This window comes from Bos taurus, chromosome 8, assembly GCF_002263795.3.
Source record: "Bos taurus isolate L1 Dominette 01449 registration number 42190680 breed Hereford chromosome 8, ARS-UCD2.0, whole genome shotgun sequence".
Taxonomy (NCBI): Eukaryota; Metazoa; Chordata; class Mammalia; order Artiodactyla; family Bovidae; genus Bos; species Bos taurus.
This window is the reverse complement of record NC_037335.1, coordinates 100,456,123-100,484,040: the sequence shown is the minus strand read 5'-3', so window position 1 is coordinate 100,484,040 and position 27,918 is coordinate 100,456,123. Positions and strand designations below refer to the sequence as shown.

General features: G+C 38.1%; 1 protein-coding gene across 6 annotated transcripts in view; it reads left to right on the top strand.

The window, feature by feature from the left end:
- The window catches only part of LPAR1 (lysophosphatidic acid receptor 1), a 168,617-nt gene that overhangs the window by 34,632 nt on the left and 106,067 nt on the right, over nt 1-27,918 (top strand). For 2 of the 6 annotated variants that reach the window (XM_059888945.1, XM_005210513.5), the window contains exon 2: nt 27,379-27,485. The exons of the other annotated variants lie outside the window; for them this stretch is intronic. The gene's annotated coding sequence lies outside the window, so the exon portion shown is untranslated. The remainder of the gene's footprint in view (nt 1-27,378; nt 27,486-27,918) is intronic. 6 annotated transcript variants of the gene reach the window in all.

Here is a 27,918-nt window from a genome sequence, read left to right as displayed (position 1 = left end):
TTGAGTAATCGTTCACCTTACTCTATTGAAACACCTTGAAACAGAGAGTTTTCTTTTAAAGTAGGAAAACTCTTTAAGCTATTTTCAGAGATGTCTGCATGTTTATATCTCTGTTTAGGGCCAAAGATAGCCTTCCTCTTTCAATTAGTGGTACCTTCCATTAAGCAAATCACATTAGGTTACCCCAGAGGATGGGCTCTAGGGTGTCCTGTGTGGCACCATGCTGGTGTCACTCTTGCCAGCCTTTAGCTGAACAAGCACTTGTGTGCCCCTGTGAACTGTCTCCGACCGTGGAGTGCTCTGGATTGTCTACTAAAATCCAGGGATTGGGGCAGCCATAGTCTCTTCTTCTCTGTTTGAGAATGGGTATCTGTGGTTTAAATACTTTCCTGTAGAACCACAGGACTTAAGGACTTCCGTTCTAAATGACCTGGATTCTCAGAGTTCCTGATTTAGGTGTGCAGATTAGCTTCTTAGAACCAGAACTTGTTTATTTGCACAACCCTAGAACTTTGAAGTTTGGAAGAACCACGTATTTCTAGAGCCTGTCTTTTGTGTTCCTCTTTTACTGATTGCTCTTTGTTCTTTTGGCCTTGGCGGGAAACATCCACTCTCTATTTGTGGCTTTAGATCCTCTGGCTTATCTGACTTTGATTAGGGATAAAAGAATGCCTTCCTATCTAGCTCTCACAAGACAGTGGATATTGCTTTACACTCACCCTCACTGTTCCCCATCCTTTTTTTTTTTTGTAATAGTTTAATTTTTTAAATTGAGATTTAATTGACATGTAACATTATGTTAGTTTCAGGTTACAGCATAACAGGTCGGTATGTGATATAGATTACATTTTTTACTTTAGTTTTTTGCTTTTCAGCCAACTTAATTTAAAAAACTCGTAATATCCACTTCTTTATTTATTTTATCTTTGTATTATGCTGCAGTAAAGTTGATTTACGATATTGTGTTAGTTTCAGGTATACAGGAAAGTGGTTCGGCTATGGATATACATATATCCATTCTGTTTCGGATTCTTTTCCCATATAGGTTATTACAGAATATTGAGTAGAGTTTCTTATGTCCTTGTTGATTATCTGTTTTATATATAGTAGTGTATATGTGTTAATCCCAAACTCCTAATTTATCCCTCCCCTCAACCTTTCCCTTTTGGTAACCATAAATTTGTTTTTGAAGCCTGTGAGTCTGTCTTTTGCAAATAAGTTCATTTGAATCTTTTTTTTTTTCTTTAGATTCCATCCCCACCCACTGTTAGTTTACATCATGTGACACTTTCCCCTATTTTAAAAGACAAATTCCTTCTGAAATATATTCTTACTTGCTTTTGGTTTTGTGTGATTAACTTTGACACACAGTGAGTGTTGACTGGTAAAATCAAGTGCTTATTTTGCCTTATAACTACAGTACATACTGATCTACTGATTAGGGTACAGATTGAGGTGGATTAGAAATAAGGTTGAAAATTGATTTCTCAAGGGAGTTTTCTGAGGAAAGGATAATAGATGAATATAGATGAATATGTAATTAGAACTCTCTTCCTCTTTAAGGAACATAGGCCATCTTAGTGCTTCCATGTGTTTGGTTTTAATGTATTAAAAGTTAGAAAATATGGTGAGAAAGAAGGGTTAGCTGTGAGCTTATTATAATCACTTGTCTTAATGCTTACATTTTCCTTGATGCATCTAGTTGGGTCTCATGCTGACTCCAAAATGACAGAACTCTCTGGAGAGCCCATTTGCTAGAATAAAGCTTCTTCCACTTTAATTGAAAAGTGACAACATTTCTTTCTACATCATGGCTTTTGTGCACAGTATGCCTGCACAGCCCGATAGAAGATTTTGCAGAGATGGAAATGTTCTGTTTCTGTATGGTCCGCCTCTGGAGGTGACTATCATATTGAACAGTGCAGGCTTTGACTTTGGAGTTAAAACCACTCCTCATTTGCTAGCTGTGTGTCTCCTGACTAGTCTCAGAAAGGTTCTTCTTTGGGACAGACAGCTGCACACCAAGGCACACAGCTGGGTGCATTCCGGACATAACTCTCCCACTTAGCCATGTGCCCTTGTGAAGTGACGAGGACCACCCTCCTGACTATCGCAGAGGTTCTGCACCTTGACTGCTAAAACAGGAGAAAACCCTGGCCCCGTATCCCCAAGAAGTCTTTCCGAGGAAGGGGGTTCCCGTTTGTTCCTGAGGGGCCTGGCTAAGGACAGGAAAATTTTCATGTTACACTTCTCCCTCTACCCACATCGGTTAGAACTAGACTTCTGTTCTCCTATATTCAGGAGGCCACGGACCAGACAGTGGATTATTTATTGTACTTACTGATTTATGAGGGCTTCCCTGGTGACTTAGCAGTAAAGAATCTGCCTGCCAGTGGAGGAATCGTGGGTTTGATCCCTGATTCGGGGAGATCCCCTGGAGTAGGAAATGGCAACCCATTCCAGTATTCTTGCCTGGAGAATCCCATGAACAGAAGAGCCTGGGGGCTACAGTCCATGGGTCGCAGAGTTGAACACAACTTAGTGACTAAACAACATCACCACTACCAACTTATTTATGAACAAATGTCTTGGCATAGAACTTATTACAGTGATGGGAGAAAAGGAGAATAGTGGATTACTGTCTGGTCATTGCTGCATTTCAGAAAGCAGAGCTGCATGGTAAGGGGTTGGTCCCTGCTGCTCTCTTTGATCCCCAACCCTTTTTTCTAGAAAGTGAGGTAGAGTGGGGAAGGTCTGCTCCTTCTAACTTACTTCTTCCTGTTTGTTTTCATCACGCAAAGCATTCGTTGGACACTGATTGCTTTCAGTTCTGCTCCATCTTCACCGCACTTCATAGATATTACATTGTACTTAATGTATATTATTCCCAGGTTCTTCTAAATGGCTGGATACTCTTCTTGACTTCTTAGCCATTTTGAGTTTTTGCCTTTTTGTCTTTATTTACATGCATTTCAACAGGAAATTGGGTGGGAACACATCAGGAAATTTGGGCTTATAACATTTTTATTCAGAAGTCGGTTTATGACCATTTACACTATGAGTTCTTTAATCATAGCTTTTGATCGTGAGGAAATGCCTCTGGGTTGAATTGGCAGATCTCAAAGATGTTGGACGTTAATGTTGCTTAAGAGGATTAACAGAAAGGCACTGAGGGTCACGTGGTATACAGGAATTACCTTTTAACAGATCAGATTCCACTTCCAAATGATATAAAACATGTGTCCACACCCCTCTGCCTTTTTTCAAATTTATAATTTAATAGCTTAAAAGAACCCTCTATATGAGTTAGATATTGCCTTTCCAGTAGAGCTATAATATCTTATGCTCATGAACAGGAAATGAATTCAAGAAACCTCAGATGTGTTGTCCAGTCCTTTGCTAAAGGAGAGCTTGGTGTGAACACTGTCGAAACTTAAAGCAGTTGCTTTTGGCAGACATGCTTCACCATTCAGATGGACAGCATTAAACAGCTTCACTCCGCAGGTCACTGCATGTGATAATGTGATGGGTACATTGCAGCTCTTTTATTCCTATGGATACACACTGGGATCAAGTCCTGCTCAAACACATGTTCTTAGCATCTTCACTAAGTGTGTTTTAAAAGAAAAGTGTCCAAGGATTATATATCTGCCCTGCATTTTTCTGTGGCGTTTCAGTTAAAAGTCTTTACTGAATAATCCAAAAACTCCTTCCTGAGAAAATTCCTAGCTATCCCCATCAATAGGTGAAATGACCCTCAATTTGGATTGTAATCCAGTTGATTTTGTTAAAGAAAGTTCCAAATGCCTGGTGTCCAAAGTACGTGGAAGTGGTTTTTGATTAACAACTGGCCTCTTAAACTTCAGACACTTATCAGAGACTTCAGTCTTGAATCATCAACCTTTCTAGTTCTCTCTAAGGCCATTTGAAGCAACTGTTAATATTATCGCGTAGTATTAAATGGACAGTCCAGTGAGTAGTTCTCAAAGTGTGGTCCCAAGACTAGCAGTACCTGTTAGTAAGTACAAATTCTCAGGCCCATCTCAGACCTACTGCCTCAAAACTTAGAGGGTGGGGCCCAAATACTGATTGTTGGAATGAGATCTCCAGCGAATTCTGGAGGCTGCATGCTACAGTTTGAGAATCGCTAGTCTTAATATAGGAGTTAACACATCTGGCTTTCAGCCTAGGCTCATTTTGGATAATTGTTAAAATGAAAGTTCTTGGTTCCCACCTATGCAGAGTCAGATTCAGTAGGCCTCAGTTAGGGCCCAGGGATCAGTGCTTCTGTGTTTGGTGGCAAAGCCTGCTTGGGGAACCTCTGCTTTCCCTTTGTGTCAGATTAGTCACTCTACATAGAGAATACAGTGCTCTGGTTCCTTTGTAAAAGTCTTTCTAGAACTCTTGATTTAAGACAATGGCATATAATCAGAGGTTACTTCTGAATTACTTAAGGAGACTTAAAAAATACAGGAGACTGAGTTCTACTGTATCAAGAGGTCTGATTAGGGGTGAGAAGTGCTTGTTTTTGTGTGTATTTTTAAGTTCATGGGTGAAATGCCCCCTGAGAACCATGAACTTTTGTTTTCAGATTTCATTGAAATTGATAGAAGTTATCATATCATTTATATTTCTGTTAATTTTTTACTATACTATTACTAGTATTTAGTAGAAGAGAATAGTGTCTCTCTCCTGATAGTTAATGTGCAATTCTTCTTTTTTCTTTTGCTTTAATTAACAGAGAGCTTAGAGTACAATTTTGTACAACATTTTGAAATAATCTATTTCTTTTGCCCACTTCAGTCCATGACTCTTATTTTTTCCCATTTCTTTGCAATATTATCGATATATTGTGTAAGCTTAAGGTGTATAGCATGATGAACAGATACATGAATAGGTTGCAAAATCATTATTGCAATAAGGTTAGTTAACACATCCATTATCTCAAAAAATCAGCTTTTGGGGGGTGGTGATAACATTTAAGATCTACTCTCATCAACTTTCAAGTATATAATGTAGTATGTTAATTACTGTCTGTACATTAGATGCTGTACATTAGATCCCCAGAACTTAACTCATTTTATAGCTGGAAAATTGTATCCTTTGATCAATGTCTCCCCATATCCCCCACCCACTTGCCACTGATAACCACTAATTCTACTATTTCTATGAGTTTGCTTTTTTAGATTTCACAGATTAAGTAAGATTGCATAGTATTTTATCTTTCTGTTTCTGACTTACTTCACTTTGCATAGTGCATTCTGGGTTCATCTGTGGTATGGCAAATGGCAGGATTGCTTTCTCTTTTATGACTGAATAATATTCCACTGTATGTATATTATAATACACCATATTCTCTTTATCCAGTCGTCCAGTGATACACACTTAGCTTGTTTGCATGTCTTGGCTATTACAAATAATGCTGCAGGAGACATGGGAGTATGGTTATCTCTTTGAGATAGTGAGATATCTCTTTGAGATATCTTTGAGATGGTTATTTCCTTTGGCTGTATACCCAGAAGTGGGATTGGTGGATCATATGGTAGGTCTATTTTTAATTTTTTGAGGAAATTCATATTGTTTCCTGTAGTGGCTGAACCAACTTACATTGCTGTCAACAGGGTACAAGGGTTCTTTTTTTCTCCATGTTGCTAAAACTTGTCTCTTTCTGTGTTGGAGAAGACTCTTGAGAGTCCCTTGGACTGCAAGGAGATCCAACCAGTCCATTCTAAAGGAGATCAGTCCTGGGTGTTCTTTGGAAGGAAGCTGAAGCACCAATATTTTGGCCACCTCATGCGAAGAGTTGACTCATTGGAAAAGACTCTGATGCTGGGAGAGATTGGAGGCAGGAGGAGAAGGGGACGACAGAGGATGAGATGGCTGGATGGCATCACCGACTCAATGGGCATGAGTTTGGGTGAACTCCACGAGTTGGTGATGGACAGGGAGGCCTGGTGTGCTGTAATTCATGGGGCTGCAAAGAGTCGGACACGACTGAGTGACTGAACTAAACTGATTCTAAGAGGTGTGAGATGCTACATTGTTGTTGTTCAGATTTGCATTTCTCTGAGGACTAGCGATGACCATGTTGATGAACATGTTTTCATGTATCTGTTCTGCATGTCTTCTATAGAGGAATGTCTATTCAAGGCTTTTCCCATTATTAGTTGTTTGTTGTTTTGACATGGTTGTATGAGTTCCTGTTAACCCTTGATCACATAGATGGTTTGCAGTTTTTTACTCCGGTTCCATAGACTGACTTTTCATTTTGTTGATAGTTTCATTCTGTGTGCAGATGTTTTTAGTTCAATGTAGTTCCATTTGTTTTTGCTTTCATTGTTTGTGCTTTTGGTGCTATATCTGAAATACCGTTGCCAAGACCAGTGTGTCTAGGAACTTCTTCCTATGTTTTTTTGTAGTAGTTTTATAGTTTGGGGTCTTTTATAGTTTGTATGTATGTACAGTGTCATATCATTTGCAAATCTTTTTCTTTATCCATTCATTCATCTGTTGATGGCTACTTGGGTTGCTTCCATGTCTTGGCTATTATAAATGGTGCTGCTGTGAACAGTGGGGTGCCTGTATTTTTTCAAATTAGTGTTTTCATTTTATCTACACAAATGTCCAGAAGTGGAATTGCTAGATCATATGGTAGTTGTGTTGTTAGTTTTTTGGGAAACCTCTATACTGTTTTTCACAGTGGCTACACCTGTTTACATTCCCACTAACAGTTGCTGTAGAAGAGTTCTCTTTCCTCCACATCCTCCCAACTTTTGTTGTTTACATTTTAATGATAGCCATTCTGACAGGTGTGGGGTGATATCTCACTGTGTTTTGATTTGCATTTCTCTAATAATTAATGATGTTGTGCATCTTTTTTGTGCCTTTCACCATCTGTGTGTCTTCTTTGGGAAAATATCTATTTAGGTCTTCTGTCTATATTTTGATTTTTTTTTTTATTGAGTTGTAGGACGTGTTTATGTATTTTGAACATTAACCCCTTATTGGTAGTATCATTTGCAAATATTTTCGCTTATAGGTTGTCGTTTTTGTTTTGCTAATGGTTTCCTTTGCTGTACAAAAGTGTTTAAGTTTAATTAGGTTCCATAGAGAATAGACTGGTGCTTGCCAAGGGGGTGGAGGATGGGAAAGAATTGAATTGGGAATTTGGGATTATCAGATATGCACTAGTATATATAGAATGGGTGAACATCAAGGTCCAACTGTATAACACAAGGAACTATATTCAATATCTTATGATAAACCATAATGGAAAAGAATATGAAAATGAATGTGTATATATAACTGAGTCACTTTGCTGTACAGCAGAAGTTAATACATTGTAATTCACCTATACTTGAATAAATAAATTAAAAAAGAAAAGTTTAATTAGGTATCATTTGTTTATTTTTGCTTTTATTTCTTTTGCCTTAGGAAATGCATCCAAAAAATATTGCTATGATTTATGTCAAACAGTGTTTCTATGTTCTCTTATAGTCATTTTCAGGTCTTAATTTAGGTCTTTAATCCATATTGAGTTTATTTTTGTATATGGTGTGAGGAAATATTCTAATTTAATTGTTTTATTATACATATACTATATAATATAATAAATATACAATCAGATCAGATCAGATCAGTTGCTCAGTCATGTCCAACTCTTTGCCACCCCATAAATCGCAGCACGCCAGGCCTCCCTGTCCATCACCAACTCCCAGAGTTCACTGAGACTCACGTCCATCGAGTCAGTGATGCCATCCAGCCATCTCATCCTCTGTCGTCCCCTTCTCCTCCTGCCCCCAATCCCTCCCACCATCAGAGTCTTTTCCAATGAGTCAGCTCTTCGCATGAATGAGGTGGCCAAAGTACTGGAGTTTCAGCTTTAGCATCATTCCTTCCAAAGAAATCCCAGGGCTGATCTCCTTCAGAATGGACTAGTTGGATCTCCTTGCAGTCCAAGGGACTCGCAAGAGTCTTCTCCAATACCACAGTTCAAAAGCATCAATTCTTCGGCGCTCAGCCTTCTTCACAGTCCATCCATACATGACCACAGGAAAAACCATAGCCTTGACTAGACGAACCTTTGTTGGCAAAGTAATGTCTCTGCTTTTGAATATGCTATCTAGGTTGGTCATAACTTTCCTTCCAAGGAGTAAGCGTCTTTTAATTTCATGGCTGCAATCACCATCTGCAGTGATTTTGGAGCCCAGAAAAATAAAGTCTGGCACTGTTTCCACTGTTTCCCCATCTATTTCCCATGAAGTGATGGGACCGGATGCCATGATCTTCGTTTTCTGAATGTTGAACTTTAAGCCAACTTTTTCAGTCTCCTCTTTCACTTTCATCAAGAGGCTTTTTAGTTCCTCTTCACTTTCTGCCATAAGGGTGGTGTCATCTGCGTATCTGAGGTTATTGATATTTCTCCCGGCAATCTTGATTCCAGCTTGTGTTTCTTCCAGTCCAGTGTTTCTCATGATGTACTCTGCATATAAGTTAAATAAGCAGGGTGACAATATACAGCCTTGACGAACTCCTTTTCCTATTTGGAACCAGTGTGTTGTTCCATGTCCAGTTCTAACTGTTGCTTCCTGACCTGCATACAAATTTCTCAAGAGGCAGGTCAGGTGGTCTGGTATTCCCATCTCTTTCAGATTTTTCCACAGTTTATTGTGATCCACACAGTCAAAGGCTTTGGCATAGTCAATAAAGCAGAAATAGATGTATTTCTGGAACTCTCTTGCTTTTTCCATGATCCAGGGGATGTTGGCAATTTGATCTCTGGTTCCTCTGCCTTTTCTAAAACCAGCTTGAACATCAGGAAGTTCACGGTTCACATATTGCTGAAGCCTGGCTTGGAGAATTTAAAGCATTACTTTACTAGAGTGTGAGATGAGTGCAATTGTGTGGTAGTTTGAGCATTCTTTGGCATTGCCTTTCTTTGGGATTGGAATGAGAACTGACATTTTCCAGTCCTGTTTGGACTGCTGAGTTTTCCAAATTAGCTGGCATATTGAGTGCAGCACTTTCACAGCATCATCTTTCAGGCTTTGGAATAGCTCAACTGGAATTGCATCACCTCCTTTGTTTTAGGTTAATTGACATAAGTGAAAGTGTTAATCATTGAGTCGTGTCCGATTCTTTGCAACCCCATGGACTGTAACCTGCCAGGCTCCCCTGTCCATGGGATTTCCCAGGCAAGAATAGTGGGAAATTCCTTCTCCAGGGGATCTTCCCGACTCAAGGTGGGTTTTTTTTGTGGACTCTTGCTTTCTCCTTAGTTCCATTGATCTATGTGTCTGTTTTACTTATTGTAGGTCTGAAGTCTGGGAGCCTGATACCTTCAGCTTTGTTCTTTTTTCACAAGTTTACTTTGGCAATTTGGGGTCTTTCATGATTCTGTATGAATTTCCAGATTATTCTAGTTGTATGAAAAATGGCTGGGGCATTTTGATAGGGATTGCATTAAATCTGTAGATTGCTTTGGGTAGCATAGCCATTTTAGCAACATTAACAATCTTCCAATCCTACAGCATGAGATATCTTTCTGTTTTTTTGTGTCATCCTCAGTTGCCTTTATCAGTATTTTATAGTTTTCACAGTATAGGTCTTTAATTTCTTGGTTAAGTTTATTCTTAGGCCTTTTATTCTTTTTGATGTGATTTTAAACAGGATTATTTATTTTTTTAACTTTCTCTTTGTGAGGGTTAATTACTAGTATATAGAAAGTCAACAGATTTGTGCATGTTAATCTTGTATCATGCAACTTTGCCGTATTCATTTATTCTAATCGTTTTTCAGTGGAGACTTTAAGATTCTCTGTATAAGGTATCATGTCATCTGCAAATATGACAGTTCTATTTCTTCTCATCCAGTTTGGATGCCATTTATTTCTTTTTCTTGTCTGATTGCTGTGGCTAGAACTTACAATGCTATGTTAAATAGGTGTGGTAAGAGTGGGCATCCTGTCTTGTTCCTGAATTTAGAGGAAAGACTTTCAACTATGAATATGATGTTAACTGTGGGTTTATCATAAATGGCCTTCATTAAGATTAGAGATGTTTCTTTTGTACTCACTTTGATGAAAGTTTGTATCATGAATGGATGTTGTGTTTTGTCATATGCTTTCTTGGCATCTGTTGAAATAATCATATGATTTTTATCATTACTTTTGTTAATGTGATGTACCACACTGATTGATTTGCAAATATTGAACCATCCTTGTGTCTTTTTAATACATTTAGCTTGATCATTATGTATAATCCTTTTAAAATATTGTTGGATTGGTTTGCTAATGTTTTGTTGAAGATTTTTGTGTCTATATTCATCAAAGATATTGGCTTCTAATATTCTTTTTTTGTAGTGCCTTTGTCTGATTTTGATATAAGAATAATGATGGCCTGGTAGAATGAATGAGTGTCCTGTTCTCTTCAGTTTTTTGGAATAATTGGAGAAGGATAGGTCCTAGTTTTTCTTTATATGATTGATAGAATTTCCTTGTGAAGCCATCTGGTCCTGGACTTCTGTTTGTTGGGAGATTTTTAGTTGTTTTTTTTTTTTTTTAATTTCAAATTCAATTTCACTTTTAGTGATAGGTCTGTTCAGGTTGTCTGTTCCTTCTTGATTCACTGTTGTAGGTTGTATGTTTCTAGAAATTTGTCCATTTCTTCTAGGTTGTCCAGTTTGTTGGTGTATGATTATTGTAATATTCTCTTATGATTTTTGTATCTCTGTGGTATTGGTTGTTAGTTCTCCTCTTTCATTTCTTAATTTGCTTATTCAAATCCTCCTTTTTTCTTCTTGGTGAGCCTGGCTAGAGATTTGTTGGTTTTGTTTATCCTTTCAAAAAAACAACTCTTGGTTTTATTGACCTTTTATATTGCATTTTGATACATGTTTTACTTATTTCTTCTCTGATCTTTATTATTTTCTTCTGCTGAATTTGTACTTTATTTGTTCTTTTCTTAATGCTGTATGTGGTTATGTTAGGTTGTGTATTTGAAATTTTTCTTGTTTCTTGAGGCAAGTCTGTATTACTGTAAACTTCCCTCAGAGCTGCTTTTGCCCCATCCCATAGATTTTGCAGTGTTGTGTTTTCTATTTTCTGATTTCCACATTGACCCTTTGGTTTTTTAGTACCGTGTTGCTTAGTCTCCTGGGGCTTTCCTGATAGCTCAGTTAGTAAAGCATATACCTGCAATGCAGGAGACCCCAGTTCGATTCCTGGGTCAGGAAGATCCCCTGGAGAAAGGGTAGGCTACCACTCTAGTATTCTTGGTCTTCCCTTGTGACTCAGCTGGTAAAGAATCTGCCTACAGTGTGAGAGACCTGAGTTCAATCCCTGGGTTGGGAAGATCCCCTTGAGAAGGGAAAAGCTACCCACTCCAGTATTCTGGCCTGGAGAATTCCATGGACAACATGTTTGTGCTTCCTCTGAGGGTATGCTGGTAGCTTTCACCTTCGTAGGGGGTGGGGCTGGAAATGGAGGGTCTAGAGCTGAGCTAGGTATGACATAGGACTTCCTCTCTGCTCAGTGGCTGTCACTGACCTGTTGGGGATGAGGTCTTATCCCAAGTTGCTGGGGCAGAAACCCTGAGGGGTGAGCTCATATTAGGTCTGACCTGCTTACTCCCCAGGGCAGGTGTCCACTTTTATAATCTCCCATTTTCTCTGGATCCACTCCCAGGGGCACAGGTCCCAACCTGATTTTTCTTCCCTTCCTGATTACTTTTGTGTCTTTCTTATAACTTTGGATGTACAGGAGTCCTTTTGCCAGTTTCCAGGTTTCAGTGAGGATTGTTCTACATGTAAGTGTATTTTTTAAGTGTTTGTGGGGGACAGTGAACTCCATATCCTCTTACTCGGCGATCTTGATCACCGTACTATTTTGATTACCATAGCTTTGTAATGAAGCTTGAAATCAGGAATTGTGATGCTTCTGCTTCATTCTTTTTTCTCAGGATTGCTTTGGTTGCATGAGGTCTTTTGTGATTCCATATCCATTTAGGATTGTTTGTTCTATTTCTGTGAAAAATGCCATTGGAATTTTGATTTGGATTGCGTTGAATCTAGGTGGCTTTGAGTAGTATGGATGGTGTGTGTTATCTGCTCAGTTGTGTCCCTCTTTGAGATTCCCACGGACTGTAGCATTTCAGGCTCTTCTGTCCATGGAATTTTCCAGGCAAGAGTACTGCAACGGGTTGTCATTTCTTCCTCCAGGGGATCTTCCCAACCCAGGGATCGAACACAAGTCTCCCGCATTGCAGGCAGATTCTTCACCACTGTGCCACCTGGGAAGCCCATATGACAACCGTATTAATTCTTCTGATCCATGAGCACAGGATATCCTTCCATTTATTTGTGTCTTCTGTTTTTCTCATCCGTGTCTTGTAATTTTCAGTGTATAGATCTTTCACTTCCTTTGTTAAATTTACTCCTAAGAATTTTACTGTTTTAAATGCTCTTTAAATGGACTTTTCTTTATTTTTCATATATTCATTTTTAGAGTATAGAAACAACAACTGATTTTTGTATGTTGATTTTTATATACTGCAATTTTACTAAATTAGTTTATTACACCTAGAAGTTTTTTGATGGAGTCTTTAGGATTTTCTTTATATAAGAGCATATCATCTGCAAACAGAGACATCTTTATTGCTTTCTTTTGATTTGAATGTCTTTTATTTTTATTGTGTAATTGCTCTGGTTAGGACTTACATGTCTGTGTTGAAAAGAGGTGGTAAGAGTGGGCATTCTTGTCTTGTTCCTGATCTTGGTGGGAAAATTTTTATCTTTTTTTTTACCAGTGAGTATGATGTTAGCTGTCAGTTTATCATGCATACCTTTTATTATGTTGAGATCTGTTCCTGCTCTACTCAGATTTGAGTTTTTGTTTTTAATCATGGGTGTATGTTAAATTTTGTCAAATGCTTTTTTTGCATGTATTGAGAGGGTCATATGATTTTTAGCCATTATTTTGTTAATAAAGGTATATTGTGCTAATAGATTTTGCATTATATTGACCCACTCTTTTATCTTAGAAATAAATCCCATTTGATCATGGCATCTGATTCTTCTGCATTGCAGGCAGATTCTTTACCCACTGAGCTATCGGGAAAGCCAGAAACTAAGTAAACTATGGAATATTTGCCTTTGCTTTGAAATGAGCTTCCTGTTTGGAGAACCTTTCCCGTATCTTGGTCAGTGTTTCTATGTTTCCTCCAGTTGATGGATGTATTACAATCATCAGTTGCCTGGCCGTGAAAGAGTTAATGTTTCCTAGTACCAGGCACTGACATAGGCAGTGGGGGAAGTCTGGCTCATTTTGTTTCAAAATACACTGTACCTCAAATAAGTACAAACAGCTGCAATTATGGGACTGAGGCCAAAAGAAATCCGTGTGGTGTTCTGAACTCCAACTGAGAGGAGTTCATGTAACATGGATCTGAGATTAGGCTCCAAAACAAAACCATCAGGCCCCAGCAGGAGAAGTGTCCTTACTTGTCATCCTGGTCACCTCTGTAGCCATCACCCAAAGAAACTGGTGTGGTTTGAGGTGACCTTTTGTTTCCCTCTGGACCCGCTTCTCTGCGGCAGGGTGAATTCTACATTCAGTTTCTTGGAACCCACAACTACAGTAGTGTAAGATGGCGACACCTTGGAACACGAAGGATTTATAGATGTGTTGTCTGCTTATTTTATTTCCGTGACTTGGCTTAAAACAGCAGTCACACTAAGTCTGGTCATGTAGCACAGTCCTTTTCAAGCCTCAGGAAATTCTTGGTCAGGTAGAGACTGCTGCCACTGAGTCTGTTTGGTTGTTTCTTCATCTCCCAAGATTTTTTAGGTAGTAACAGTTTAGCAAAGCCTTTTTTTTTTTTCCTGATCCCGTTCATAATCGGAATTCACGTTCTAATGCCTTATCTTTTCTTTGGAGTGGCCATATGATCCCTTCACACTAGTTAGGAGCTTTCTGTGTGACACTCTTCACCCTCCACATATTTGGATTTCCCTATGATTTTTTTCTGGACATTCAGGACAGCATCGTTCAGGCTGATGGTTAGATGGTTAGAAGTCTAATTTAAAGTGTGCCTCACAGCTGTTTTTAGGTCTCCAGTTGGTTTTTAGGTCATATCTCAAGCAGAGGGACTTGTGGCTACTTGTGGTTTTATCATCTTCTCACAGCTTATAAAAAGACTTCTTTTCCTTTTCATATTCTGCTGCATTTGAGATAAACAGCTTCAGTGATAATTTAGAAAGATACCCTGTGTTACATTTGAAAACTCGTTCATAAAAGGAAAACAAGAGTTCGAATACCATTCATGTGAAAGTTAGGGAGGAACCCCCTATTTTTGTTGTTTATTTGTTATCATGGTTACTGAATTATTGTGAACAGAGAAGAGTCATTTGATTCCTCTTGCTTCACATTCCTGATTTCATCCACAGGGTAATAGTGTTTCAAGTGTTACTCACAGCATTGTTATATTAATGAACGAGGCCAGCCTTGCCTTCTCTCTCAAAATGTGAATTCTCAGGAAAACTTATAGTCTTCTCATTTTCTTAGCCCAGCGGGGAATAACTCATCGTGCAGCACAATACTAGTTTCCTTTAGATTTCCCTGTATTGGCTACTGTTTTAAAAAGTTATTGCCAAGAGGGACTTCACTGAAGAAAAGTGATGTTCTATTATAGCAAAAAGGAAATGAGATGAAGTACCTCATTTTTCCCCCATCGTGAAGTAGATACTAAGGTTGTATTCAACAGGTTTGATTTTTTTCACCCTTAAAACTTTGAGTAGGATGTATAAGTCTAGACTTAGGATGTATGCTGATTAAAAAAAAACACAAAAACCTGTTAATCTCTGATTTAATTAGAAGTTAGTGAAGGAAAGGAGATTTCTTATTTGGCTCTTGAACTCTGAAAATAAACAAAACTTTCATATTTTGAATAACACATTGTGGGCCAAACAACATCTGGAAGAGATTATTCTCACTAGCTGGCAGAAGGAATTTCATAATCCATCGTCTTCAAAGAGCATGGTACCTTGTCACATTTTCCCTGTATCCTGGAAACAGAAGACATTCTTAGGGCCACTTTTGTGGGGGATCTGCCCTTTCTTTGTTTTGCATTGAATGTAAATGTGTCTTTCTAATTCTGTATAATATTTCTTTAGCTTTTGGAAATACAGCAAAACTTGGTGGGATGACTCTGCCTGCACTGTTTATTGTGGTCCAGACTTCTCCTTTTTCAAAAGACCTATTTGACTTTTGGCAGTATGCCTCTTATACTCTGCCGTTTGTCTGAGACGTCTCTTCCTGTCTTCTCTAAAATCAGGCACATGTGTGTCTGGAATAGTCATGTAATTTGTAACAGTAACTTCTAACCAGATTAAAAAAAAAGTTTTTAAATTCAGTTTCTTCTTGCGCATGCCTAGTCTTACGGTTAGTAGTGACACATGAATACTCTCTTTCAATTAAACACATTTTATTTTAGATCATGGGGCTTTTCCGCCTCCTCCCCCTGCTCCTCCCTTCCTCCTTCCTTCTCTCTCAAACTTACAGAAAAGTGGCAACTGCAGTACAAAAATGCAAAGAACCTTTTATCTTGACAAGTCCATTAGGAATGAATTACTGACGTGATGTCCTAACATCCTCCAGTACTTTATAATGTATTTCCTAAAAACAAGGACATTCTTTCACATAGTCACAAAACAATCATTTGATTTTGGAAATTAACATCATTACTGTTCAGTTCAGTTCAGTCGCTTAGTCGTGTCCTACTCTTTGCGACCTCATGAATCGCAGCACACCAGGCCTCCCTGTCCATCACCAACTCCCGGAGTTCACTCAGACTCATGTCCATCGAGTCGGTGATGCTGTCCAGCCATCTCATCCTCTGTCGTCCCCTTCTCCTCCTGCCCCCAATCCCTCCCAGCATCAGAGTCTTTCCCAGTGAGTCAACTCTTCGCATGAGGTGGCCAAAGTACTGGAGTTTCAGCTTTAACATCATTCCTTCCAAGGAACACCCAGTACTGATCTCCTTTAGAATGGACTGATTGGATCTCCTTGCAGTCCAAGGGACTCTCAAGAATCTTCTCCAACACCACAGTTCAAAAGCATCAATTCTTCTGTGCTCAGCCTTCTTCACAGTCCAACTCTCACATCCATATATGACCACAGGAAAAACCATAGCCTTGACTAGATGGTCCTTTGTTGGCAAAGTAATGTCTCTGCTTTTGAATATGCTATCTAGGTTGGTCATAACTTTTCTTCCAAGGAGTAAGCATTTTTAATTTCATGGCTGTGGTCACCATTTACTATCAGCTAATTTTCAAATCCATTGAAGTTTTCCCCAGTTGTATAAGTTGTCTCCCCTTACCAGTGAAGGATCCAGTTCAGAATCTTGCATTGTATTACCTGGTCATGTCTCTTGTTAGTCTCCTTTTAGCATGGGACTGTTTCTTAGTTTCTTTTCTTTTATGACCTTGATCTTTTAAAAAGGTTATAGGATGGTTATTTTGTAGAATGTTCCTCAATTTGGATTTGACCATCCACCCCCTTTTTAAAAAAAAATTAAACTCAGAGTTTGAAACTTTGTCAGGAATATCACAAGAGTGGTGCTCTGTTCTTCTCATTGCGTCCTATCAGCTGGCACACACCATGGTGTTCAGTCACTAAGCTGTGTCGGATTCTTTGCGACCTCATGGACGAGCACACCAGGCTTCCCTGTCCTTCACTGTCTCCCAGAGTTTGTTCAAACTTATATCCATTGAGTTGGTGATGCCATCTAGCCGTCTCTTCCTCTTCTGCCCCCTTCTCCTTTTGTCTTCAATCTTTCCCACCGTCAGGGTCTTTTCTAATGAGCTGGCTCTTTGTTTCAGGTGACCAAAGTATTAGAGCTTCAGCATCAGTCCTTCCAATGAATATTCAGGGTTGATTTCCTTTAGGATTGACCGGTTTGATCTCCTTGCAGTCCAAGGGACTCTCAAGAGTCTTCTTCAGCACCACAGTTTGAAACATCAATTCTTTGGCACTCAGCTTTCTTTATGGTCCAACTGTCACATCCATACATGGCTACTGGAAAAGCCATAGCTTTGACTATATGGACCTTCATCAGCAAAGTGATGTCTGTGCTTTTTAATACACTGTCTAGGTTTATCATAGCTTTTCTTCCAAGGAGCCAGCATCTTCTAATTCCATGGCTGCAGTCACTGTCTGCAGTGATGTTAGTATTTGTCCCAGTTTCTGGTGATGCTTACTTTGATCATTTGATAAAGATAGTGTCTTCTAGATTTCTTCACTGTAAAGTTACTGTTTTTCCTTTGTAAGTATTAAGAATTTTGTGGGAAAGCATTTGGGTCTATGTAAATATCCTATTTCTTATCAAACTTTTATTAGTTAATTTGTATTATAATGAACTCATAAATTCCTGTTTTATTCAAAGGGTTATAAATCTGTTCTGACATTCATTCTGAAGCTCAAAAATGTCCACTTTAGGCCAAGAAGGAACCCTTCAATCTAATTTTCTTTTTTTAACATATCTTCATAATTCTTTGAGTGCTATCTGTCTTTCTGGCACAAGAACATGTTCCAAGTCATCATGTACTTCCCTGACCTCCAGCCCTGTACTCAAGCATTTCTCCCAAGAGCCTGGCTCCTTTCAGTAAAGAATGGTATTTAGAGACCAAGATCTAAGTCCTGGCACACTCATTGTTTTTGGGGTGTCACAGCTCCAAATTCTCTGACTTGCATGCACACACATGTTACACCTCACTACACATACTCTTAAACTTCTGATTTTATTTCTATAGCTCTTGAAAACCATGAGTCTGTACCTCTGTCCTCTCCTCTCCTGGACGCTCTCTTATCTTTTAGGCTCTGACAGGTGCTCTCAGCTGCCTTCCCAGGACCTCCTCCTCACCTCCTTTAGTCTCTGACACTGCACTGGGTTGCTCTTGAGTTGTTACTGATATATGTATACATTATAGTTGGTGCTCAGATTTTCTTATAGTGCAGTGTTTTCCCTCCAAGGAAAATATTCTTTAAAAATTGTATTTTGGAAATCTATAACGTGGCATTTTCCTTATTATTATAAGACATAGACTTTATATTAATAATTTTATTGAGGAATACATGAATTGCACATATTTAAAATGTTTAGCTTGATTTGTTTTGATGTGCGTAATACCCTTGAAATAATCATCACAATCAAAAGAATGAACAAACCTATCACCCCTCAAATTTTCTCCTTCCCTTTGAAGTCCTTCCTTCTGTTGTCTTACCCTCCCTTCCTATTATCCCAACTATTACTGGTCTGCTTTTGGTCACTATAGACTAGTTTTCTTTTTCTATAGTTTTATATAACTGGAATCATATAGTAAATGCTGAATTTTGTTTGGCTTCTCTGAGTCAGTATAGTTATTTTGAGTTGATATATATGCTATTATGTCTATGACTAGTTCATTTGTTTTAATTGCTGAGTAGTAATTCCATTGTATGGACATTATAGCAATTTGTTTATCTATTTGTGAATTGATATTTGAGCTGTTTCCAGTTTTTGTCTATTAAAGATAAAGCTACTATAAACATTTGTGCTTAAGTCTTTGTGTTGATATGCTTTCTTTACTCTTGAGTATGTACCTAGGAGTGAAATGTCTAGATTGGATAGTAAGTGCATATTTAATTTTAAAAAATGGTCTAATCGTTTTCCAGATTGATCCTATCTTCTGTTCCCACAGCAGTGTGTGAGAGTTACAGTTGATTCATATTCTCACCAACACTTGGTATGGTCAGTCTTTTTAATTTTGGTTATTCTGTTAATATCTAGTGGTATTTTATTGTGGTTTTAGTTTGGGTTTTCACAGTTGCTCTTCTGTGCTTATTTGCTATCTGTATATTATTTTCCATGAAGTGTCTAGATCTTTTGCCTAGTTTAAAAAGTGAGTGGTTTCTTCCTGAACTTAGAAATTTTAAAAATACATTTTGGATACAAGTCTTAGATATGATTTTAAAGTTTTTTTTTTTTTTTACCAAGTTTGTGGCTTTTTAAATTTACTTAGTGTCCTTTGAAGAGCAGAAGAGCTTTTGATGAAGACTTGTGTTTCAGTTTGTTCTTTTATGGGTCATACTTTTGATATCTTACCTAGGAAAACTGGGCCTAATCCAACTCCACAGAGATTTTCTCTTTTGTTTTCCTCTAGCAGTTTTATAGTTCTAAGTTTTACCTTTAGGTCTTTGAGCCATTTAAGTTGATTTTCATACATGGTTTGAAATGTGAATCAGAAGTTGTTTTTTGTGTTATTTTGCATTCAGATATCCAGTAGTTCAGCACAATTTATTGGAAAGGCTCTTCTTTCTCCACTATGTCGCCTATTTACCTTTCTGAAAACTTTCTTATTTAAGTATAGATCTACTTTCTGTTATATTTCATTAATCTATTTACCTTTCTTTAGGCCCATACCACACTGTCTTTATTCTTTAAAAAATATATTTGTTGCATTGAGTCTTACTTGCAGCATGCAGGATCTTCATTTTCCCATGTGGGATCTTTTCTTGCAGTGCTCGGACTCTCTAGTTGTGCCAGGCAGGCTCCAGAGTGTGCAGGCTTCAGTAGCTGTGGCCTGTGGGTTGTCTGCTGTGTCACGTGGGCTCAAGAGCTCACGGGCTCAGTAGTTGCTGTGCGTAGGCTTAGCTGCACAGCACATGGGATCTTAGTTCCTTTCCCAAGGATGGAACCCCATCCCCTGCATTGCAAGGTGGATTCTTAACCACTGGACTACCAAGGAAGTCCCCATTCTATCTTTTTCCTTTATATCCTTTAATGTGTATGGGGTCAGTAGTGACCATCCCTCTTTTTGTTTCTGCCATTAGTAATTTGTGTTATCTTTTTTCCCTAACAACTGTATTGATTTTCTCAAAGAAATAGCTTTTGGGTTTATTGCTGTTACTAATGGGCTTCTCAGGTGGCCCAGTATTAAAGAATCTGCCTGCTGATGCAGGAGACACAGGAGATGTGAGTTTGATCCCTGGGTCGGGAAGATCCTCTGGATTAGGATATGGCAACCCACACCAGTATTCTTGCCTGGAAAATTCCATGGATAGAGGAGCCTGGAAGGCTACAGTCCATGGGGTCACAAAGAGTCAGATGCAGTTGAGCACACACACACTGTTATATTATTATCTGATTTATTCATCGTTTCCTCTTTTTCTGCTTACTTTGGGTTTAATTAGATCACCTTTTTCCGGCTTCTGATGGTCATTTGTCAGACGTTTTTTCTACTAAGAGTGTTTAATGCTGTAAGTTTCCTCAGGTACTGCTTTAGAGGCACCCCGCAAGAACTGATGCTTTGTTTTTGTCTTCATTCAATTCAAAACATTCAAAATATTAATTCAGTTCAAAGCACTTTCAAATTTCCCCCTTCAGTTTCCTTATTGCATAAGGTATTTAAAGAGATGATAGTTGTTCAGCATTTGGTAATCTTCCAAAGATCTTTCTGTTACTGATTTTTAATTTAATTCAGTTATGGTCAGAGACCATACTTTGTATGACTTGAATCCTTTTAAATTTATTGAGACTTGTTTTATGGCCCAGGATAGGGTCTGTCTTGGTACCAGTTCATTTTGCATTTGAGGAAAATGTGTATTCTGCTGGTAATCAATAAAGTGTTCTAAAAATGTCAATCAGAATCAAGTTGATAATTATGTTGTTTAAGTTCTTGTTATCCTTATTGGTTTTCTGTTTTATCAATTAATTATAGAGGGGTATTGAAATTTTGGCTATGATTTCAGATTTGTTTGTTGCTCTTATCATCAGTTTTTACTCCATATCATTGGAAGTTCCCTTAGTGTATGTACGTGTGTGTGTGTTAGTTGCTCAGTCATGTCTGACTCTGCGACCACATGGACTGTAGCCTGCCGAGTTCCTCTGTCCGTGGGATTCTCCAGGCAAGAATACTGGAGTGGGTTGCCAGTTCCTTCTCCACTTTATTAGATGTATAAACTTTAATTATTATTGTGTCATCTTGATGAATTGACCCCTTATCAGTAGTAAATGGCTTTCTTTGTTCTTGGCAATATATTTTGCTCTAAAATCTACTCTGCCAGATATTAGTATAGGCACTCCAGTTTCATTTTTAGTGTCATCTTGACACATCTTTTTCCTTTTCCTATTAAACTACTTGTGTCTTCATATTTAAAGTATGGTTCATGTGGGAAATGTATAGGAGTTGACTCTTGCTTTTTTATCCAGCCTGACAACCTTTGCCATTTCATTGATGGTGTTTAGACCTCTTCCTCTGTGTGTGTGTGTGTGTGTGTGTATTTTGTTATGGTTATGTTTAAGTACATCATCTTGCTCATCTGATGATGTTTGCTTATTTATCCTGTCTATTCTTTGTTTCTCTTTCTCTCTTTTTGCATTTGGTGGTTTTTGTAACTTTATGTCTTCTTTGGCGTATTAGCTACAATTCCTTGTTTTATTTTTAGTGGTTGATTTCAGCATTTGTAATAGGCTTTCAGTTATATTTATTTAATTAAGTTGATTATATTAAATGATACTTTTATGTGATATTATCCTTCTCTCTAGTATAAAAATCTTACATTATGTTTTCTTTTCTGCCTCCTAACTTTTCTAAAATTTTATTTCTATAATAAATCCCATCATTATTACTTTTGTCAGGTATCTTTTTAGTAGCTTTGTGGATATAATTCACATATAATTCAGCTATTTAAGAAATATAGTTCAATTTTTTTTTTTTAAATATATTCAGTGTTGTGGAACTGTTACCACAATGTTAGAAAATTTTCTCCATCCGTAAAGGAAACCCCACATCTATTACCAGTCATTCCCTATTTGTTGTTGTTCAGCTGCTAAGTCGTGTCCGAGTCTTTGCAACCCCATGGGCTGCAGCATGCCAAACCCCCAGAGTTTGCTCAAGTTCATGTCCATTGAGTCAGTGATGCTATCCAGTCATCTCATCCTCTGCTACCCTCTTCTCCTTCTGCCTTTAGTCTTTCCCAGCCTCAGAGTTGGTTCTTTGCACCCGGTGAGTTGGCTCTTCGCACCAGGGGCCAAAGTATTGGAGCTTCAGCTTTAACATCAGTCCTTCCAGTGAATATTCAGGGCTGGTTTCCTTTAGGTTGACTAGTTTGATCTCCTTGCGGTCCAAGGGACTTTCAAGAGTTTTCTCCAGCACCACAATTCAAAAGCATCATTCTGTATTTATCCTTTTCCAAACCCCTGGGAAACACCAATCTACTCTTCTGTCTCAGAGATTTGCCTATCCTGAACATTTCATATAAATGGAGTCATAGGATTAGGCCTTGTATGGCTGGCTTCTTTCACATAGGACAATGTTTTTTAAGGTTGATGCATGCTATGATAGCATTTAGTATCATTTTTTCCCCTTGCGCATTAAGATTCTATTGTTTGGACGTACAGTAAGTCCCCTACATATGAACGATTTCCATTTTGAGAGCATGTTCATAAGTCCAATTTGTAAGTCCAACAAAATTAGTCTAGTAACCCAACTAACACAATTGACTATATAATACTGTACTGTAATAAGTTATAACACTTTTCACACAAAACATAAAAAAACAAACAAAATAAAATATTTTAAATCTTACAGTGCAGTAGTACCTTGGAAAGTACAGAAGTACAGTAGTTCATGACAAACACATGAGCTGACTTACATGATTATACATGCGAATGAATGCATGTTCTCATCTTTGACAGTTCACAGCTTGAAGATTCATGTGTAGGGGACTTACTGTAGGATATTTATTTTTTAGTCTGTTTATCAGTCGATAGACATTTGGGTTGTTTTCATTTTTTTACTATTATGGATAATGTTTCTAGGAACATTCTTCTATAAGCTTTTGTATTGATACATATTTTCACTTCCCTTGGGTATACACCCAGGACTGTACTGGCATGGTAACACTGTTTAATGTTCTGAAGGACTACCAGGCCATTTTCCACAGTGGCTCTACCGTTTTACACTGCCACCACCAATGTTTGAGGGTTCTAGTTTCTCCATATCCTCACCAATTCTTATTATTTATCTGTTATTTTGATGATAGCTTTCCTAGTGAGTTTGAAGTGGTATCTCATTGTGAATTTGCTTCCCCCCCCCGCCTCCAGTGGCTAATGCTGTTGAGTATCTTTTTATATACTTACCAGCCATTTATGTATTTCCTTTGGGAAATGTCTATTCCGATTTTTTTCTCCTTTTAAAATTGGCTTGTGTCTTTATTATTGAGTTGTAAAAGTTCTTTATATGCTCTGTATACAAGTCCTTTATCAGATATGTTTTGTAGCTATTTCTCTCATTTTGTGAGTTATTTTCAATTATAATTTAAAGAGATATAAGAAAACTGTCTTTTATATTTATCCATTTAATTACTAGTTTCGGTGTTCTCTATTTCTTTGTGAAAATTCATCTGTCCTTGTGATATAAGTTTCCTCTGTCTGATAGAATTTCTTTCTAACATTTCTTATAGTCCATGGTCTGCTTACCGTGAATCCTTTTATCTGTTTTGTTTTAAAATGTTTTTGCTTTATTCTCCTTTTTGAAAAACATTTTCCATGGACAGAGACTTTTATATTGATAGGGTTATTTTTTTCAGGACTTTAAAGATGTTGGTCACTGTCTTCTTGCTTGCCATATTTCTGATGAAAAATCTGCTGTCCTCATCCTAATTCCTCTCTGTGCCACATGTCTTTTTTTATCTGGTGGCTTTAAAGATTTTCTTGTTATCATTATGTTTGATAAATTTGATTAAGTGTGCCTGTATGCGTTTTCTTTGTTTTTTATGTTCATAGTTTATTAAACTTGTTGAATATGTAAGTTTGTAGTTTTCATTCAAGTTTGGAACTTTTTGGCCTTTGTTTTTCAGATATCCTTCTCTTTCCTTTAAAAGTGTTAGTCACTCAGCCATGTTCCACTCTTTGTGACCCTGTGCACTGCAGCCCAGCAGGCTCCTCTATCCATGGGATTTCCCAGGCAAGAGTACTGGAGGGGATTGCCATTCGACCCAGGGATCGAACCCAGGTCTGCCTCATTGCAGGCAGACTCTATCATCTGAGCCACCAGGGAAGCCCTCTCTCCTTCCTTTGGGAGCTCCAGCTACATGTATAGTGGTCTGTTTGAAATTTTCCCACAACTCACTGATGTTCTTTTAATTTTTTTTACTCTCTTGTTTTTCTCTCAGTGTTTCATTTTGGATCGTGTCTATTTCTCTCACTTTGCTAATCCTTTCTTCTGCAATGCCAGATTTTTGTTAATCCCATCCAGTATATTTCTCATTTTATGCATTGTATTTTTCATCTCTAAAAATTTGATTTTGGTCTCTTTAATAATCCTTTATGTCTCTACTTTTTTTAATATTTGGAATATAGTTGCAATAACTGTTTTAATCTACTTATCTGTTAATTCTCACATCTATTTCCGTTTTGTTTCTGTTTCAGTTGTGAAACTATTTTCTCCTTGTGTTGTTCATATTTTCCTACTTCGCTGCATGACTAGTAATTACTGATTGGATGCCAGACTATGTGAATTTTACCTTGTTGGGTGCTAGATATTCTCAGGCTTTGTTCTGGGTCATAGTTAATTACTTGGAAAGAATTTGATCTTTTTAGGTCTTGCTTTTAAAATTTGTTAGGTGGGATCAACTCAGTGTTTAGTTCTAGGACTGATTATTCCTCATTACTGGGGCAAGATGTTTCTGAGTGCCCTAGCCAAGGTTCTGTGAATTACGAGGTTGTCCAGTCTTGCTAGTGGAAACAGAGACTGTTCTAACAGATATCACTCCAGTCTCTTCACAGATTCCTGTGTGCTTCTCTGATCTGTTCTCTGGTGAGTACTCAAGGCAGGGGATGGCAGGGCTGCAGATCTCTGGGGTTTTCTTTCTGGTTCTCTTCTCTATGGTATTCTGTTCTGGTAACTCTAGCTGCTTAGAGCTGCTTGTGTTCCCAGATATGCTTCTTTAACTCAGTAAGTTCTCTGGGTTCCACCTGGATTTCCCCTGTATGGTGGCTGGCCACTCTTGAGGCAGGAAGCCAGGTCAATCATGAAGTGAAAGTGAAAGTCGTGCAGTGTGTCAGACTCTTTGCGACCCCATGGACTACACAGTTCATGGAATTCTCCAGGCCATAATCCTGAAGTGGGTAGCCTTTACCTTTTCCAAGGGATCTTCCCAATCCAGGGATTGAACCCAGGCCTCCCACATTGCAGGCGGATTCTTTGCAGCTGAGCCATAAGGGAAGCCCAAGAATACTGGAGTGGGTCGCTTGTTGTTTCTCCAGCGGATTTTCCCGACCCAGGAATCGAACTGGGGTCTCCTGCATTGCAGGTGGATTCTTTACCAACTGAGCTATCAGGGAAGTCTGGGTCAATCATAGTGCTTACCTGTTCTTTTCCTACTTCTGACGTGTTCAGTATTTTGTATATTTTATTATTTTTCTTTTTTAAGACAGGCAGTCATCTGGTCTTAGCCCTGTATATTATTTTTCTGTAGAAAATTAAAGTATCCACAGTACCTCAGGATACATATATATATATATATATGTGTGTGTGTGTGTGTGTGTGTGTATATATATATATATCTATATATATATATATAAAACCTTACTGTGTAGATATGTTTCCCAAATGGGATAAATATATAGATACCTAATTTAAATACAATTTAATTTTTATTGGGTATATAAATTGAATTGCATGGGAACATAATTTTAATAAGTCAGTTGGCAAGCACTGTATTATTCATTGCTAAAGTTTTCTAGTCTTATATGCTATTGTATTAAGCCCTCTTGTAGTAAAATCTTCATCCTTCATGAACTCTTTCCACAGTATAAATTTATAGTTGTAGAGTTACATAGTCTCTGATCCAGTGTACGTTTTAGAATCTTGATGCAAGCCACACAAACACATGCGCTCATCCATATTGTATTCCAGAAAGATTGTATAGTTTGTCTACACCAGAAATAAATGTATCTGTTCTCTTACACTGTGGGAAACACATCAGAAAACTATCTTCCAGGCATACCTTTTTTATGTTGAGGTGCAGTTGTAGTTTTAAAAATTTAAATTTATTTTATTGAAGTAGAGTTGATTTATAATGTTAGTTTCCACTATACAGCAAAGTGATTCAGATATATAGAGATAGGTGTTTTCTTTTTCATATTCTTTTCTATTATGGTTTGTTACAGGATAGTGAAAATAGTTCCCTGTGCTATACACTAGGATTGTGTTGTTTATCCATTCTATATATAATAGTTTGCATTTGCTAACCCCAACCTTGCAATCCATCTTTTCCCGCTGCCCCTGTTCCCTCCGAGCAACCACAAATATGAGCAACCATAAATATGAGGTACATAGAGTGAGTTTTAAATCACTCTTCAGGCACTCCGAATTTATTTTGACTTATTTTCTGAAAAGTATTTGAAGTTTAAGCTACTGGAAACCTTAAGTAATGGAAGATGCCTCTGTCCACAGAATCCTTTGCTGTTATTCTGGGCTGAATGCTTTTCTTATCACAGCTGCAGACTTCTATATTTTGGCCAGCTATTTTGACCGTATGCCTCCACCCCCATTTGCTTTCCCTTTTTCCTTCTTTCCCTTTCCCTCACACCCTTCTATTCTAAGTAATTTGGGAATTACTTCTGATTTTAGAAACATGCATTTGCTCTTAGAAGAAAATATCCCTCAAGCTTCCTCCATTGGCTCTGGTTGGAAGAATCTAGCTCATCCTGAGGGTTGATTATAAAGTTGTAATCTCTTTGTCCTGAAACCTGTGGACTGCAGACATTCCAACATAGCTCAGAGGCTCTCTCCATAAACATCCCTCAATAGAAATGTACCCACCCTATCTGTGCTTCAGGATATTTACTTTCTTGGGCGGAACTCTTGATTGCCTAAAGTCTTTGCAGGCTCTGGGTCCCTATGCAAAAGGCTGGGTCAAGGCATGCAGATAACAAGGAGTTTGGGAGTTTGGACATTGTGGCCTTGGGTAATGGAAAGAAAAAGGGTGGTTGTAAGTCTGTTTCTTATTCAAAGAGTAATTCTTTTCATTGCCCTTTCAAGAGGATTTTTTAGATCTTTTAGTTGACTTCTCTTCCTTTGCTCTCATCCCTTTCTTTTTGCTCTCTCCCTTTAGATTTAGCATGCTCATGAGTTTCTTTCTTTTTTTTTTTTTAACTTATAGGATACGTTTCTCTTGGCCAGTTTCTGACCCATTATTCCTAAACTTCAGGTCACCCCCGTTTTCTAAATAATATCGCACAAACTAGCTTGGCATGTAAACAGAGTTTGACTAATTCATCCTTGACCCTAGTAGTGAAGACCATTGTAAGACTTTTTTCAAAAATTGTGTTTTTACAGTTCCTGGTTTATTTGGACAAGTTTCAGGATAGCATCTCTCCCCAGCAGGAGCACTTTCCAAAAGGGAAAACTATACACCTGTCAATACAGTCTTTGAAATCAGAACTGTGAGTTTATTTAAATACTTCTGGCCAGTTCTTTAATCTGTAGAGTCTTGAGCTCTGTCAGAGTACACATATAACAGTGCGGTTGTGGTGCTTGGGTTTCTTTTGTGTGGGTTGCGTGAGCACGATGGGCTATCTGTATTCCTGCGTTTGAACACATTAGCCAATTGCCATGTAGAAAGAATGGTAGACTTTTAGGCCAAATGTAAGTTTGATTGAAAAGCTGGAAAAGCAAATGGAAAAACTGATCCTATCAGTTTTGTGAAAAAGGAAAGATTTAAGAACATGAAATATATATGAAATATATTGTCTTCAGTGTGTAAACTGAGGGCTTCCCTGGTGGCTCAGTGGTAAAGAACCTGCGTGCAATGCAGGAGATGCAGGTTCGAGTCTTGGATCGGGAAAATCCCCTGGAGAAGGAAATGGCACCCCACTC